Raw genomic sequence first — 18,524 nt, 5'->3', positions numbered from 1 at the left:
TGCACCTAATATTTATGTCGTCACTTCCTTTAAAATCTGAGGCTGGAGGTCATTGGGTCTTGTCACCTTTGAATCTCATTAATTTTGCTCATACCTCTCCTCTGCTATCATTCCCAACACTCCAGATATTTTGGGGATAACAAGGCTCTTGAATATTTCTTCTCTTCAGAGGAGACGGGGGTTGCAATGGGGAAGGGTTGAGCCCAATGCCTTTGGACTTGAGCAGAAGTGGGCTCCGAGCTGGCTAAGTGCTGAGCTGATTGGAAGTGCTTTGTTCTCTGGGTTTGGTATGTTATCCCCTATCTAACCTGCATGGCCCATTATACCCTCCAAACCATCGTACACCCCCCTTTACCATGCCTCCAAGGCCTCTTGTACCCTCCAAATCATTTAAAGCCCTCAAAAACATGTCAAATGTGCCCCTACCTTGTCAACATATTATTACACCACCTTGACCCCATGACCCTATATATCCTTCTTAAAAACTGAGGAAATGTGTCCTATACTGAGCCTGGGAGTTAGGAGATGATTAATCAAAATGAAGTTCTAAAATTCTAATACAGACATTATGGTAACAAAAGAGTTTACATTTATGAAAGCCCATTCAAAGCATTATTTAACTCTTACTTTCTTGTAAAAGCAAACAAACTTCTATTCATATTCCCCACCAAAGAAATCAAAATCTTTTTCTAATTTGTCTCTTTTTTACGATATGGAGGTACTTTGACTGATCTTTTTTCAAACCATTACCCAATCCACTTGGCACAGTGGCTCAGTGGTTAGAACTGCTGCCTCATAGCGCCAGGGACGCGAGTTTAGTACGACCCTCAGGTGACTGTGTGGAGTTTGCACATTCTCCCCCATGTCTTGTGGGTTTCCTCTGGTTTCTCCCCACAGTCTAAAGATGTGCAGGTTAGGTGGATTGTCACTAGTACCCAGGGATGTGCAGGCTAGGTGGATTAGCCGTGGCAAATACAGGGTTACAGGGTAGGATGAGAATATAGACCTCGAGGAGGTAGGACAAAATGGATAAAGGAGCTGCACAAAATGGCTTCTGCATTGCGAAATTAGATTGCTCTGAAGCAGACAGAAACAAGAAACTGCAGACTGATGTTTCTCCATGCTTACGTGACTACCTATAGTTAAAGCTATGAAGAAGTCAATGGATAAGATGAGGAAATACTAACCACATTCGCAAGCTGCAAGTCTTCGTAGAGGAAAAACTAAACCACATTTCGCAAGCTGTGAAAAGGTGACATAAGCCATTACAATTTAATCAATATCATTGGTTCAAGCTACTACCCATGAAGTAATTATGATTATTGATTGGTTGTAACTATGTGATCACGCTCCATGTCTGATGATGATTAATGTATATAAACCTTATGCAAACTCTGTGAGGTTGTTGGATTCTTTTGATTGCCAAGAAGTTTTCATACTTCTGGGTGAATCAGAGTCTGCCAACCCAGCATTGTAACATAAAATAAACGATTGTTTGCATGTTGGATAAAGAGTCATTTATAGGTGTGTTAATTGACTGATGGTGGAACTGAGTGACTTATAGATTTTCAAGGGGAGTGGGTCTGGGCAGAATGGACTTTGGTGGGTCGGTGTGAACTAGATGGGCTGAATGGCCTGCTTCCACACTGCATTTTGGACCCTATAGTGTGGTTTAATGCCCCAAGCAGTATTCCCAAGGGATCTATTTGAACTCAGCACTGAGCTAAGGTTGGATTTCCCTCAGGTGTGAGGCACACCCTGCGCCCGCTTTGAAAATGAAAATCTGCTCCTAGTTGTTTGTCCTTTTGGGAGAGGTTAACAAAACCAGTGGCCTAACTTCACAACGTTTCGGAATAAAGCTGTTCCTGGCTCTCTGATTCTGGTCCATGTCCTGAGGAGGCCTTGTTTCCTTGACAACCAGGACACTATGCCCTTTAAGAGGAATGGATCCAGCTAAGTAGAGGTTTAACGTGTGCCTTACAAAGTGTAGGAATACTGGATTAACAAGCCCTCACTGTGTTGTATTATTGATTTGAAGCAATGTCAAAGGGGACCTACAACATCTCCATTGAATATATAAAAAGCCTTGACCTTGTGTGACAACGTAGTGCATGTAGCTCACTTGTTGGAACATTACAAGTGTTACGAAACAACGGGAAACCCTTCGGCTAATTAAACCAAACACACAGAAAAGCTCACCTCATCTCGTAATTTGTTAAAGTATAAGTGACAGAGAACTGCCCAAATTCTACTATCTAAAGAAAAAAGTAACAATTTTATTCTTTAACTCCAACAACTACTTACAACTCTCAGCCTCCTTTGCCTTAAAGATTTGTTATCCACCTCCCATTCTATGACAATGTACAGAACAACCTTGATTATCCGAACGAGACAGGCAGGGATATTTTGTTCGGACAACTGATTGTTCGGATAACTGATAACGTTTTTACGGGACCTTGAGATCTTCTTTGAATAATCCGAAATTCAAATAATTGACATTCGGATAATCGAGGCTGTTCTGTACTGATCTGCTGAAGCCCCCAATAGATTTACAGCCAGTCAGTTTTCAAAAACCACACAGTGGCTGGTGTCCTCTCCTGTTTGTAGATCTCCCTGGGTCATCTTTGGTCTTCTGCTGCAAAGATGTTTCATATGAAAAAGGTACCTTTTAGAGACTGTGTTTTCAGGCAGTCTGTCTGATAATGGCAGGTGGTGCTCTTTCTCCGGCTAACTGTCCAAAATGCTGCTTTTTCTACTCCAAAACATCAGATCGTCTCATTGGTTCGATCTTGTCGAAACAGTAAAATTCAAATTTGATTGGGTTTTAGTATCTTGGGCCATAATTTAAACTGATGGGTTAAATTCGAGCTGCTGTGAAAACAGCAAGGTATCGAGGTTAAAGCCAAAATGTTACACCTTTCAATTGTCCAGTACTCTTAGTACCTGCCAGGTGCTAGCCAGCTCTCACTCTCTCTTAAAGGTACAGTACATGCCTTCAACTTCATAACACAAGCCATTAAATTCATGAAAGCAGCAAAGTGCAAAATGAATAAACCAGTTTTATCAGGAATAGGCTTGAACATATGTTTTACTTCAAAAATATGCTTTATTCATTAAAAAATCTCTTTGTGTATATATATATATAGAGAGAGTGTCACAAATGCAGTTTGGTTCTGTACAGTACAAAACCGTCACACGTGGTCAAGACTTTTTATATATTCAACGGAGGTGTTGTAGGTCCCCTTTGACATTGCATCTGATCAATAATACGAAACAGTGAGGGTTTAATAATCCAGTATCCCTACACTTTGTAAGGCACACGTTAAACCTCTATTTAGCTGGATCCATACCTCTTAAGGGCATAGTGCCCTGGTTGTCAAGGAAACAAGGCCTCCTCAGGACATGGACCAGAATCAGAGAGCCAGGAACAGCTTTATTCCGAACCGATGTGAAGTTAAGCCACCAGTCTTTTTTAAAACTATCCCAAAAGGACAAACAACTAGGAGCAGATTTTCAAATACTAATATTTACATATATCCAAGGCATCAGGAGGGTCTGATAACTGAACGGACCCCCGTTCACCTTCAGCAGGAAGACCTCAGACAGTAGTCTTTCCCCGCCGCGCCTTGGCGGCAGCTGCCCCAAGCTTCAGTGCGTCCCTCAGCACGTACTCCTGGACCTTGGAAGGTACCAGTCCACAACACTCGGTCGGGGTCAACTCCTTATTCTGGAAGACCAACAGTCGGGCAGACCAAGGGCGTCTTTCACCGAGTTGATGATCCTCCAGGCCCAGTCGATGTTTGCCTCGGCGTGCGTGCCGGGGAACAGAGCACAGAATCCCGCCTCATGGAGCTGCTCAGGAGGACCCTCGACAAAAAACCTCGGCATCTCTCCCCTGATTTCCTTTGCGAGGGCACATTCCAGCAGGAGATGGGTGACAGGCCCAAAACCCCACCTCAGTCACCTTGAGGGCAGTGCCCTGAGAAACCTGGACCACAGGCCGCTGTGTCACTGGAAGGTGAGGTCGAGGGTCCTCCTGCAAATGGGTTCCCCCAGTGTTTCCAGAATCAACAAACAGCAATTTCCTGGAAAGCTGCACACAGGGCAGGCAGAGTCAGTTGTAACTGTACCCAATTTCGGTGCATGGGGGTTAAATATAGACCCTGAGCTGTCTCCCCATCCCCCCTCCTCCCCCCCCCCCCCATGACCTGTAGCGATTGACTCCATCAGTAGTTATAAATCCATGCAGCACCATTCTGCACAGACTGTTCCAGTAAGGGTTCTATGTTTGCTGCGCAAACTACTCAGGGTGTGGGATTTCTGAAACATTGAGTCGGCTCTGTTGGTGTGAGCATTTGAGATGGATTGCAGTTGATGTCCCTTTGTGTTTACAGAGTGCAGTATTGATGGCGACCCAGGTTTTTTTTTCCCAATATCACCATATTTGTCTTCGCACCGGGCAGTTAATCAATATGACTGTACTGAGCTCACTTAATCCATCTTCACACTGCATCGAGAGCAATTGAATTCTCACAGCTATTTGACCGCTCTGTCAATCTGTCTGAGAAAGTGGCATTTGTTCCAACACTCTGTCTATAGGTTATACAATTCCTTCCATTAAGGCTGTTTTACCCCCAGCCCAGGGATCAATTGTTTTCCCAGGCCATTCGCAGTGCTGAGAGGTGTGGGGCGGTCCCAGGGGGGTGGCACAGAGGTTCGTATTTGAATCGAAGGAATCAAACAGTCAGGAGTCGGCTGGCTGTGTGTGAGGATTGCACGTGTTCTGAAGCTGTTCATCAAGTTACCTTTGCCTGCTTCCAGCTGTTCGCTCTGAGGTTTAGGAGGTGTTTTGCTTAAGAGACTTGCCACCCAGGACCCAGGGTGTAGGGAGAGAGGTGTAAGAGGGGAGGGGAGGATAGATATATGGGAGTGAGGGAGAGAGGGGTTCGGGGGAGAGGGAGAGGGGAGGGTGGAGAGATGGTGGGAGAGAGAGGGGAGGGGAGGATAGAGAGATGGGAGGATAGAGAGATGAGAGTGGGGGAGAGAAGGGAGAGGAAGATAGAGAGATGGGAGTGGGGGAGAGAGGGGAGGGGATGATAGAGAGATGAGAGAGGGGAAAGTGGAGGATAGAGAGATGGGAGTGGGGGAGAGAGGATTATTCTTCGGAGGGTCAGTGTGGACTTGTTGGGCTGAAGAGCCTGTTTCCACACTGTAGGGAATCGAATCTAGTCACTAAAGGCTTGGACCATGACCTGATGAGGAAGGCCTTTCAAGGCTACAGGAGGGTTTTATTGACATGGTTATTCAGGAGAACCTGGTGTTTCTTGGACTGAAGAAATTAAGTAGATTGGATAAGATTATGACTAGTTTCAGTAAGTCAGTAAATGATTGGTTCAAGCTCAAGGTGGGCTCTTTGTGGCGGAGTGTAGTGTCCCTACCTCTAAGCTAGAAGCCCGAGGTCAAGTCCCACCTGCTTCAGAGGCTCCGAAAGCTTATGGTTTCAAATAAACCAGGTTTGACTACAACCCAATGTCGTATGATTTTTTACTTTGTCCATCCCAGTCCAACACCAGCACCTCGACATCCTAACATATCTGAACAGGTCACTTCGAAATATCTGTGAGGGCAAGGGGACATAAATTTCTGAGGAAGGGTCACTCGACACCAAACGTTAACTCTGATGTCTCTTCATAGACACTGCCAGACCTGCTGAAACTTCCCAGTAACCTCTGCTTTTGTGACATAAATTTACATGCTTTGGCATGTAAGGAAGAACATTTCTATAACCCAGTAGTGATGACAATAACTCATTGATGGTGGAAGGAGAGACAATGATTTTGAGATGGGATTGCACAGACTGTAAAAGGTATAGGGGTAGAGTAGGTGAATGGGGCAGACTGGCTTTGTTGTATAAAGTTGATTCAGTTAACATTGTTTTGTTTCAATATTGTTAGAATAGTGTAAATATAGTTATTTCATGGTGTGACTTTCAGTTTAGCATTGTTCTACAGACTTCTTGCCTCCTCTAAGGTCTTTACCTCTTGCTTCCACTCCCACACTAAGTCCCGCTGAAACACCTTCAGTTCCTGCCCCTGTTCTCAGTGTGTCACCTCTACCCCTATACCCACATTCTTTGGCTCCTGCTCTGAACTTGCACCGAAGCCTATGCTCCACCTGGTGGCAGAGGTTAGTTGGTGCAAGTAGAGCTGCCTGCACTGACCACCTTGTGCCATTAGGTGGGGGGCTGGTCGATTCACCTTCCTCAGATGGGTTGAATTTTAACACTTATAGTGATTATATTTGCATTCTATAGTTTTACGGTTATTTCATTTTTCAGGTTACTTCAGTTTTAAATGTAAGGTGCTAGGAATGTGTCCCCATCAGTAGAAGCAGTGAAGTGGTGGTCACTGAATCCATAATGCAAGCTTGAGAAAACAATACCCCATTTTCTGTTCTGGCGTTTGAACAGACTGTAGAACGCAACATTATGTTCCACAATTTGAGAGCATCACTTTTCGATTGCAACTTCCCTGTCCCACCCTGCACTCGTGTCTTGCTTGTGCATTATTCACTGTCTGGATTAGAGTGGTGCTGGAAAAGCACAGCAGGTCAGGCAGCATCCGAGGAGCAGGAAAATCGACGTTTCAGGCAAAAGAATCCTGATGAAGGGCTTTTGCCCGAAATGTCGATTTTCCTGCTCCTCGGATGTTGCCTGACCGGCTGTGCTTTTCCAGCACCACTCTAATCTAGACTCTGATTTCCAGCATCTGCAGTCCTCACTTTTGCCCTATTATTGACTGTTTGTCAACTCAGCTGACTCATTTTCTGCCTTTCACCCCTGTTATCAACACCTATTTCCCATCTCAATCATGTTTTTTTTTGTTTTTTCAACCGTCATTAGCCCATCCTTTATCCTTTGCACTGGGCACACACACCATCTGTTCCACCTGCTCTTCCACTCACCTCTGACAACAGCAAGGTAAAACCCCACCATTTTCCAGCCCCTCTCAGTTCTGAAGCAGAGTTGTATCAGAAGGGAAACGCAGACTCAGTTTCTCTCCCCATGGGTGCTGCCAGACCTGCCGAGTTTCTCCAGCACTTCCTGTTTTTATTGTCGTTATCCAGCTGGTAGACAGTTTTGACTAGCGGTTTACATGGACTGCCTGTTATGATATGGTCAAGTGTCTTGGTGAGATTAAAAAGGCAATATCTACAGGTCAGTCCAGTGTCAAACAAAGTGATTCAGGGGATGAGGTATGATTTTTAGCTTCTCAAAGTATTCTTTTATGCCTCATTGGTATTCCAAAGGACCTTTCAACATCCTATTGTCATCATCTGGCTTCTCCCTTCCCTGACCAACATCATCTCCGCAATATCCCCCTAGGCTACTCCCATCAGCACTTAATGTTCATCTGAGACTTGCTGGGCTCTCTTCCCAATTCCCAGGCCTCAGCAATCTGCCATGACCTGATTCTCTCAGGCTTGGGACTGGGAGATAGAATTTTGCAATAGTGTGAGCATTGGCTGGATCTCATTCTGTTCATGTTCTCTGTATCAATCAGCATCACGTATCGACCATCAGTCTATGTGTTCCTCTGTAAGTACTACACGACCAACTTTACTTCATTAAAGACACAAAAATGCATTTTCTTTTGAGTTTCAAAACTCAAAAAGTGACAAGCTGTTCAATTCTTGAGGATAATAAGGCTGACATCTTGTGCTATTTGTGTGTTAATTCATGTATATTATCTAGTCAGTAACACGTTGTTGAACCCATTCTCAAGCAGTCACTGGGGAAACATGTCAGAAATGTTGAAGCATTCTTGATCTAAAATGTCAGAGGAGATTGTTGCTTCGGAATAAAAGTTTTTTTTTTAAATTTCAGCCTTTCTGTGAAAGTGCTGTGTCCTTGTTCATCTTTTTAAATCTTTGTTCTGGCTGAGTGCATCTTCCAACCCCTCCCTGCCTTCCCATTCCCAACACAGCACTCGTTCACAGAAGAAGGAGGTAGCGCATGTTTTAATACAGTAGTGGCTGAGTGCAGGGGAACGTGGTCACTGTGCGGCCCAGTGAGTCAAGGCGTCAAGGAGCACAGTGCCAGTGGTACCCCCCATGGTCTCCTTGACTTTTCTCAACCTTCATGCCTGCTGCATTGACAGGATGCTGGTCTTCATGGTCAACACTCAAATACAGAACAATTTATAAAATCATGAGGAGCATGGATGGGGTAAATAGACAAGGTCTTTTCCCTGGTGTGGGGGTGTCCAGAACTAGAGAGGGCATAGGTTTAGGGTGAGAGGTTCCTTTTAAATTTTTCCCCCTAAGGGGCAACATTTTCACACTGAGGGTGGTGCGTGTATGGAATGAGCTGCCAAGGGACGTGGTGGAGGCTGGTACAATTGCAACATTTAAACGGCATCTTGATGGGTATATGAATAGGAAGGGTTTGGAGGGATATGGGCCCGGTGCTGGACTAGATTAGGTTATGAAGTGTTTATCAGCATGGACAAGTTGGACTGAAGGGTCTGTTTTCGTGCTGTACAGCTCAATGACTCAAAAAGGTTGTGAACAAAGACCGTGAGGAACTGCTTCGATGACGAGTTGCACGTCTGTGTGATACATTCCCAGGTGAAAGTGAGGACTGCAGATGCTGGAGGTTAGAGAGTGTTGCTGGAAAAGCGCAGCAGGTCAGGCAGCATCCGAGGAGCAGGAGAGTCGACCTTTTGGGCAAAGGCCCCTCATCAGGAATTCCCAGATATGGTAATTTGGGGATAAAACCAGGATGAGGGATTGATCAACTGAGCCAGTGGGCCGAGGAGCAGCAGATAGAGTTTAATTTAGATAAAGGCGAGGTGTTGCATTTTGGTGAGGTAAAGCGGGGCAGGACTTACACAGTTAATGGTCGGGCTTGGGGAGTGTTGTTGAACAGAGGGACCTAAGGGTATAAGTACCCCTTGGAAAGTGGCGTCACAGGTAGACAGGGTGGTGAAGAAGGCATTTGGCATGCTTGTCTTCATCGGTCAGAGCATTAAATACAGTTGTGATGCTGAGTTACAGCTGTACAAGACATTGGTGAGGCCATATTTAGAGTACTGTGTTACAATTCAGGTCACCCTGCTACAGAAAGATGTTATTAAACTGGAAAGGGTGCAAAAAGGACTTACAAGGATGTTACCGAGACGAGAGGGTTTGAGTTATAAGAAGAGGCTTGTTAGGCTGGGACTTGTTTCCCTGGAGCGTTGGAGGCTGAGGTATGATGTTATAGAGGTTTATAAAATCATGAGGGGCATAGATACGGTATATATATATGCACGATCTTTTTCACAGGGTAGGGGAGACCAAAACTAGAGGGCAGAAGTTTAAAGTGGGAGGGGAAAGATTTAAAAGGGACCTGAGGGGTAACCTTTTTACACCAGAGAATGGTGCGTGTGTGGAAGGAGCTGCCAAAGGAAGTGGTGGAGGCTGGTACAATTACAGCACTTAAAAGGCATTTGGATGGGGATATGGATAGGAAAGGTTTAGAGGGAGATGGGCCACATACAGCCAAATGGGCCTAGTTCAGGTTAGGAAACCTGATCAGCATGGACGAGTTGGGCCGAAGGGTCTGCTTCCATGCTTGAGGTGTGGAGAGGAAGAGAGAAACATCTTGTCTTCAGATAGCATCTGTTCACATACTTGGGATGTGCCAGAGGGCTCAATAAATACTTTACATGCATTGTCACTTTGGGAACAATTGCAGTTAACGTGCAGACATTAAACTCCTGTAAATGGATAAAGACTGGATTGTCAGTTTTAATAACATGAGTTGAGGAATAAACTTGGCCAGGGCGCTGAGGAGAACGCTCCTTCTGCTTTATGGAAGTATGCTGTCTCGACATCCAAAGGAGAGGGCAGTTTACTATCCCATCTGAGAGAGAGCGAGAGAGAGCGAGTACATGTGGCAGAGTTGCATTTCCTCAGTACTGCACTGGGAATGCCTGCTGAGGTGGGGGTGGGGGGATGCCAGGGATGGCAAGCATAGAGAAGCTGTTTCTTTGATGGCGTGACGGGTACAGCTGGTCATGGGTAACCATGCCTGGCACAGTCCACTATCTTTAAGTAGATCTCACACCTGGCAGTTTTGTTTCGTTGACTTCTTGGCTCACCTCCGTTCCAAGTTGCTAAGAGAACACGTCATTGACCGATAAAGGTAACCCTACTTTCCTCTGTGTGTCCGACCTCCTGAGTGTTTCCAGAGTATTATGCATTTGTTTCAGTGATCTGAAATCGCTTCCCTATAATCAGTACATGTGTGTGGTCTCTAACCCCAGAGCTAATGGGAAAGCCACAGGTTCCTTACCTCGGATATAACTCCACACGATATGGAGAGAGACTCTGTGAAAGCTTTAGAGACAAAAGGAACTGGCTCATTTTCAGCTGTCCAGTGGAACTCAATGTCACAGACTGTGCTTGAAGTGGGAGCAAGTTCAGAACCAAGCTGTAGGCATGATAATCAATCTGTTCTTATCGCTGTGTCACATCCCTGATGGGAAAGATGCACTGAAAATAGATTCTCAGTCTTTCACAATTCATCACAAATGTATAAATGACCAATTCAATGGGGAAAGCCATGGTCTAGAGGTATTATTGCGAGGCTGTTGCTCAGAACGTCGATTCTCCTGCTCCTCAGATGCTGTCTGACCGGCTGTGCTTTTCCAGCACCACTCTCTTGACTGTTAATCCAGACACCTAGGTAATGTTTCTGGGGACCAGGGCTCAAATCCCACCACGACAGATGGGGGAATTTGAATTCAATTTTTTTTAAAAATCTGGAATTAAGAATCTACTGATGACCATGGAACCATTACCGGTCATCAGAAAAACGTATCTGCCCCTCAGCAAATCTGCCATCCTCACCTGGTCTGGCCTACATGTGACTCCAGACCCACAGCAACGTGGTTGATTCTCAACTGCCCTCTGAAATGGCCGAGGAAGCCACTCAGTTGCAACAGGCGCTACAAAGTCTCGAAGAAATGAAACCAGGTGGATCACCTGGCATTGACCTCGGCACCGTAAAAGATAACGGCACAAACAGCCCGGCAAAAGTCTTCCTTACTAACATCTGGGGGCCAGTACCAAAACTGGGAGAGCTGTCTCACAGACTAGTCAACCTACAGCCTGACATAGTCATACTCACAGAATCATACCTTATAGCCAATGTCCCCAACTCCACTATCACTATCCCTGGATATGTCCTGTCCCACCGGCAGGACAGGCCCAGCGGAGATGGTGCCACAGTGGGATACAGTTAGGGGTGAGTTGCCCTGGGAGTCCTCAACATTGATACCGAGCCCCATGGAGGGACAAGGAAACCTCCTGCTGATTACCACATACCGACCTCCCTCAGCTGATGAATCAGTATTCCTCCACATTGAACAACACTTGGAGGAAGTATTGAGGGTGGCAAGGGTGGAAACCGTACTCTGGATGGGGGGGGTTTCAATGCCCATCACCAAGAGCAGCATGACAGCAGTACTGCTGATCGAGCTGGTCGGATCCTAAAGACTGGGTCTCCAGCAAGTGGTGAGGGAACCAACTAGAGGGAAAAACATCCTCAACCTCACCCTTACCAATTTGTTGGCTGCAGGTGCATCTGCCTAGGACAGTATTGGTAAGAGTGAACATCACACATCCTTGTGGAGATGAACAGCCCTCTTCACGTTGAGAATATCCTGCATTGTGTTGTGTGGCACCTATAACCGTGCTAAATGGGACAGACTTTGAACAGATCGTGCAACTCAAGCCTGGGCACCTATGAGGCACGGTGGGCCATTAACAGCAACAGAACTGAACTCCAGCACAATCTGTAACCTCGTGGCCCACCATACTTCTCACTCAACCATTACCATCCAGCCAGGGGATCATCCCTGGTTCAATGGGGAGTGCGGGGGGGGGTATGTCAGGAGCAGCACCAGGTATACCTGAGAATGAGGGGTCAACCTGGTGAAGCTACCAAACAGGACCACCTGTATCCCAAACAGCATAAGCAGCAAGTCACAGACTGAGCTAATAGATCCCACAACCAACGGATCAGATCTAAGCTCTGCAGTCCTGCCATATCCAGCTGTGAATGGTGGTGGACAGTGAAACAACTCACTGGAGGAGGAGCCTCCACAAATATCGCCATCCTCAGTCATGGAGGAGCCAAGAGCAAAAGATAAGGCTGGATGGTTTGCAGCAATCTTCAGCCAGCAGTGTCGAGTGGATCATCCATCTCACCCTCCTCCAGTGGTCCCCAGCATTTCAGACACCAGTCTTCAGCCAAGGTCTGAAGTCACACGACACAGATTTATTTGAAATCTCAAGTTTTCAGAGCGCCGCTCCTTCGTCAGGACTCTTCACTATAACCTGGTGTCGTGAGACTTCTGACCTCGTCCACTCCATCCAACAACGGCACCTCGACATCAAGGCTTCAGCCAGTTCGGTTCGCCCCACATGTTGTCAAGAAACCATTGGAGCCTCTGGATACTGAAAAGGCTATGAGCCCTGACCGCATTACCGCAATTATACAGAAGACTTGTTCTCCAGGACTTGCCGCTTCCCTCACCAAGCTGTCCCAGTACAATTACAACACTGGTATCTCCTCAGCATTGTGGGAAATTGCCCATGTATGTCCTGTGCATAAAAAGCAGGACAAACCCAACCCAATAATTCCCGCCCCAGCAATCTATTTTCGATCATTAGGGAAGTGATGGAAGGGGTCATCAACGGTGTCATCAAGCAGCACCTGCTCAGCATTAACCTGCTCAGTGACGCCCAGTTTGGGCTCCCCCAGGGCCACTCAGCTCCTGACCTCATTATAGCCTTGGGTTCAAACATGGACAAAAGAGCTGAACACCAGAGGGGAGGGGAGAGGGACAGCTCTTGACATTAAGGCTGCATTTGACCAATTGTGGCATCAAGAAACCCTAGCAAAACTGGAATCAATGGATATTGGGGGCAAACTCTCCACTGGTTGGAGTCATATGAGGAATGTTTGAGGATTCTGGGAAAATACTTGATGGAGTTTAGAAGGATGAGGGGGGATCTAATTGAAACTTACAGAATACTGAATGGCCTGGACATAGTGGATGTTTGCAAGATGTTTTCATTGGTAGGAGAGACTAGGACCCTTAGAGTAAAGGGAAGACTTTCAGAACGGAGATAAGGAGAAACTTCTTCAGCCAGAGGACGGTGAATCTATGGAATTCACTGGCCAGAAGGCTGTGGGGGCCAGGTCATTAAGTCTATTTAAGATGGAGTTGGATAAGTTCTTGATTGTCAAGGGGATCAAGGATTACGGGGACAAAGCGGGAGAATGGGGTTGAGAAACTTATCAGCCATGATTGAAAGGTGGAGCAGATTGAATGGGCTGAATGGCCTAATATCTGCCCCTATGTCTTATGGTTTTATACCTGGCACATAGAATGACGGCCATGATTGATGGAGGTCTGTCATCTCAGCTCCAGGACATCTCTGAGGGAGTTCCTCAGGGTAGTGTCCAAGGCGCCACCATTTTCAGATGCTTCCCCAATGGCCTTCCCTCCATCACTGAATTGCCCACCATCAACATCCTGGGGGTTGTCACTGACCAGAAGCTCAACTGGATTCACCACATAAACAAAGTGGCTACAGGAAGAGGTCAGAGATACTGCGGTGAGTAACTCCCCTCCTGACTCCCCAAAGCCTGTCCACCATCTACAAGGTACAAGTCAGGTGTGCGATGGAAAACTCCCCTCGTGCCTGGATGGGTGCAGCTCCAACAACACTCAAGAAGCTCAACACCATCAACACCATCCAGGACAAAGCAATCCACTTGATTGTCATCACAACCAGAAACATCCACTCCCTCCACCACTGATGCTCAGTAGCGGCAATGTGTACTATCTACAAGATGCACTGCCGAAATTCATGGTGGTGCCGGCGAGTGTGATCTGGGCGTTTCCTATTCCTTTTATTCCCGTTTCTTTCATTTTGGCTCTTGGTGTTTAATTCTAACTATCGTATTCCCAGATGGTGCTGGAGAGAGGTGACACTGTGCACTTTTCACTATAATCAGGCACATATTGAACCACCCATATTGAACTCCTTCTTGGAAACATTCAGCATTTTGGCATCAACCGCTTTCTCTCCAGCGGCAGCTCACCACTCACTGGCTGCAGAACACTCTCATCTCAGTCCTACATGGTCCATCCTGTGTGCTTCACACAGTGACCCCTGGTTCCGGACTAGGAGAAAGTGGGGACTGCAGATGTTGGAGGTCAGAGTCGATTGCGTGATGCTGGAAAATCACAGCCAGTCAGGCAGCATCCGAGGAGCAGGAGAATCAACACTTTGGGCATAAGCCCTTCATCAGGAATGAGCCTGATGAGGGCCTTATGCCCGAAACCTCGATTCTCCTGCTCCTCGGATGCTGCTGACCTGCTGTGCTTTTCCAGCAACACACTCGCGACCCTGGTTCTGGACTGCCCAGTCGCTGGGAATATCTTCCCTGAGTTGACCCTGTGCAGTCCTCGTTCTTGTCAACTGCAGCGCATTTAGTTCTAACCAACAGATTAATCCAGACCTTAAGGTGCCCAAGAGTACAGCTCCCCAGACAACGCTGGCTAAAATCCTGGGAATACAATCAGGCGAGCGGTGTATCATTGTTGCCTGAAGGTGCAGCTTAGCTGCTCCCGGGAGCTCTGTGCGGAGGCTGGAAGTACTGGAGCAGCAAATCACATGATGAATCTCGTGGCAATCATGAAATTTCACATGATCTGCCATGGGACATCAGACCACACTACATCACTTACCCTCATTAGAACAGCTTCTTTCACAGTCATTCATTCACTTGCCTTTCACTTGGATTTTAAGTGACAATTTTCCTTTGTGTGTGCTGGGCTATTGGGTGACGTTAAAAGCTGAGATTATCCAAACAGTAGCTTTTATATTTTGGGCCTTCGTGAAGCCAATTATTCTCCTGTTGTGTGAGGTTTAGGCAGCATTAACTTCACTCCCAGCAATTAGCCGTGAATACTGCTGAGATGAACGATGAGACAGTGTGGTTTTTTTTGGTTGGTTTCTTTAATGTTGATCGAAGTACCTCGCTTATCCTCAAAAGAAAACTAGCCAAAGAACTGCGAATGCTGGAAATTAGGAACAAAATTTAGAAACTGCTGGAGAAACTCAGTATCTGTGGAGAGTGGAAACAGCGTTTATGTTTTGGGTCCCTACCTTCAGAACATATCCTCAAACGTTGCCCATTTAAAACTGACTGCCTTTGTCTGTTTGTATACGCTCAAGCGAAGCAACCCGACGTGGGGGGGGAGGGGAGTTGAGGGGGGTTGGGGTTGGGGGGGGGGGGTGCCCAAGGCTTCGGGTGGGTTTGCAATTGGAAATGTTGGGGCCAACACAGCAATGGCAGCTGTACCCCTGCCCTCTGCTCTAACAGCCCCTGTACTCTTTCAGCCTTATGCCCCCAACATCAACACCAAGAGGACATTCAGCAGCCCGTTTCAATATTGAGGAGCTGATTGATATCATAGCTCCATACATGTCCCTTAATAATCTTTCAGTCGATCATAATTTTCAATCTCTCGTACCTTTAACTTCCTTTTGGGTGAGGAGAAGTCTCATATCCCTGTGGACATGATCTGATTAGATTCCCTACGGTGTGGGAACAGGCCCTTCAGCCCAACAAGTCCACACCGACCCTCTGAAGAGTAACCCACCCAGACCCATTCCCCTACATTTACCCCGACTAATGCACCTAACACAACAGGAAATTTAGCACGGCCAATTCACCTGACCTGCACATCTTTGGATTGTGGGAGGAATCCGGAGCACCCGGAGGAAACCTACGCAGACACAGGGAGAATGTGCAAACTCCACACAGACAGTTGCCTGAGGTGGGAATTGAACCTGGGTCCCTGGCGCTGTGAGGCAGCCGTGCTAACCACTGAGCCACCGTGCCACCCCGTGTTTGGATTTCCAGAAGTCCTTTAGCATGGTGGTGCACAGGAGGCTACTAAATAGGAGTCCATGCTGTTACGTGCATGGATAGAGGATTGGTTGACTGGCAGAAAACAGAGAATTGGGATAAAGTCTTTTTTTCAAGATGGCAGCTGGTGACTAATGGAGTTCTACAGGGGAGAGCATTCAGACCACAATCATTCACGTCGTACTTTAACAATCTGACAAAGGAACTGAGGGGACCGTTGCTAAGTTTTCAGATGAATCAAAGGTGGAAGGAAGGGCAGGATGTGTTGAGGAAGTGCGGAAGCTGCAGAAGAATTTGGACCAGCGATGAGAGCCAAGGCTGTGAGAGAGAACTCACAGATCAGTGAATGACAAAATTAGATAGACCGATGGCAAAGATGTTCATTTTTTATACAGTTATAGAGTCATAAAGTACAGAAGCAGACCCTTCGGTCCAACCAGTTAATGCTGAACATAATCCCAAGCTAAGAAGCGGCAGATGGAACACAATGTGGGAAAATGTGAGGTTATGCACTTTTACAGAAGCATAGAGGTGTAGACTGTTTCCTAATCTGAACCACAAAGGGACTTAGGTGTCCCAGTTCAGGGCTCTGTTAAGGTTGGCACACAGGTTAAGTTAGCAGTTAGGAAGGCAAATGCAATGTTAGTATTCATTTCAAGGAGGGTAGAATACAAATGCAGAGATGTACTGCTGTGGCTGTATAATGCTGTGGGCAGACTGCATTTGGAATACTCAGTGTTTTGGGCTCTATATCTAAGGAAGGCTTTGGAGGGGTGGAGAGCATGTTTACAAGAACGATTTCAGAGATGAAAATCTGGAGGAGTGATCGAGGACTCTGGGTCTGTACACGATGGAGTTGAGAAGGATGACGAGGGAACATCACTGAAACTTACACAGATGGAGTGGTGAAGATGTTCCCACGAACAGGATAGACTCCGATCCGAGGGCACAGCCTCAGAGTGAATGGATGACCCTTTAGAACAGAGATGGATTTCTTCAGCCAGAAGGTGATTAATCTGTGGAACTCGTTGCTGCAGAGAGACCTAGTCATTGGGTATATGTAAGATAGGTCGGTCCTTCATTAGTAAGAGGATCAAGCAATGTGGGGAGAAGGCAGGAGAATGGGGGTTAAAAACATATCAACCAGGAATGAATGGTGGAGCAAACTCAATGGTCTAATTCAGCTCCTACATCTGATAGCCTTATGGTTTAATACTACACCCTCTTGTTCTGGACTCACCCACCAGAGGAAACAGTTTCTCGCGATGTTGCCTTACCTTTTAAGTATCATCATCTTCCCCAAACAGCATCGTCAATTCATTGAGGCCGATGCCATAGCTTTACTCTGAGGTAGGGGGAAGGGCTACATCCCGAGGCTGTCATGAGTGGAACAGGGATCGGACCCTGCTCAGTTGGTTTTGTTTAGAGCTACACTTTCGCCATCTGAGTGAGCCAGCTCACCCAAAATCATATGTCGATTAGACCTCTCATTCGTCTTCTTTACATGACAATGTACAAATCTAAGCGTAACTTGACTGTTTTTCAGTCCCAGTGCTGAATTATTACTGTACTCTTTCCAAGTCATGGCTGAAAAATATAATCTATTGACATTAATTCTTCAAGATATCAATCAAGCCAGGGCTGTGAGAGAGAAAGTGAGGACTGCAGATGCTGGAGATCAGAGCTGAAAATGTGTTGCTGGAAAAGCGCAGCAGGTCAGGCAGCATCAAAGGAGCAGGAGAATCGACGTTTCGGGCATGAGCCCTTCTTCAGGAATGGAGGCTGATGCCCGAAACGTCGATTCTCCTGCTCCTTGGATGCTGCCTGACCTGCTGCGCTTTTCCAGCAACACATTTTCAGCTGTGAGAGAGAACTCACAGATCAGTGAATGACAAAATTAGATAGACCTATAGATAAGGTGTTCATTTTTTATATAGTTATAGAGTCATACAGCATGGAAATAGACTCTTCGGTCCAACCAGTTCATGCTGAACATAATTCTAAGCTACACTAGTCCCACCTGCCTGCTCCTGGCTCATATCCCCATCATCAACACAGCAACTTGGGTTTCATTGCACCTTCAGATAGGAATATACCCAAGGCGCATCACAGGGGTGGTGCCAAACAAAATTTGACACGAGACCGTACAGACGGGTCAAAAACTGGGTCAAAGTGATTGGTTAGAAGGACTTTTAAATGAGAAGAGAGAGGCAGAATGGTTTGAGGAGTTAATTCGGGAGTTTATGGTCTTTGCAATTCAGGCATGTCTTGTCAGCAATGGAGATGTAAAATCGGTGGGACAGGAGAGTCAGGAATTGGAGGTGTGCTGATACCTTCAAGGATTGGAGGATGTTATAGAGATAGGGAGGTATGAGGCCGTGGAAGAAATTAGAATGAGAAAAGGATCTTAAAGCTGAGACATTGGGTAATCAGGAGTCAGAAAGATCATCAAGCAGGACTTGGGGCCAGTTAGCTCAGACACAATGTGAATGTGTTTAGTTACAAAAGAAATATCTGTCACACG

At 46.3% G+C, this 18,524-nt stretch overlaps 1 protein-coding gene across 5 annotated transcripts in view; it reads left to right on the top strand.

The window, feature by feature from the left end:
• The window catches only part of LOC140453171 (RNA-binding Raly-like protein), a 1,408,367-nt gene that overhangs the window by 1,318,574 nt on the left and 71,269 nt on the right, over positions 1-18,524 (top strand). The gene's annotated exons all lie outside the window — the stretch shown is intronic.

The sequence above is a fragment of the Chiloscyllium punctatum genome, chromosome 26 (genome assembly GCF_047496795.1).
Source record: "Chiloscyllium punctatum isolate Juve2018m chromosome 26, sChiPun1.3, whole genome shotgun sequence".
NCBI classification, from domain to species: Eukaryota; Metazoa; Chordata; class Chondrichthyes; order Orectolobiformes; family Hemiscylliidae; genus Chiloscyllium; species Chiloscyllium punctatum.
This window is presented reverse-complemented; position numbering and strand designations above follow the sequence as displayed.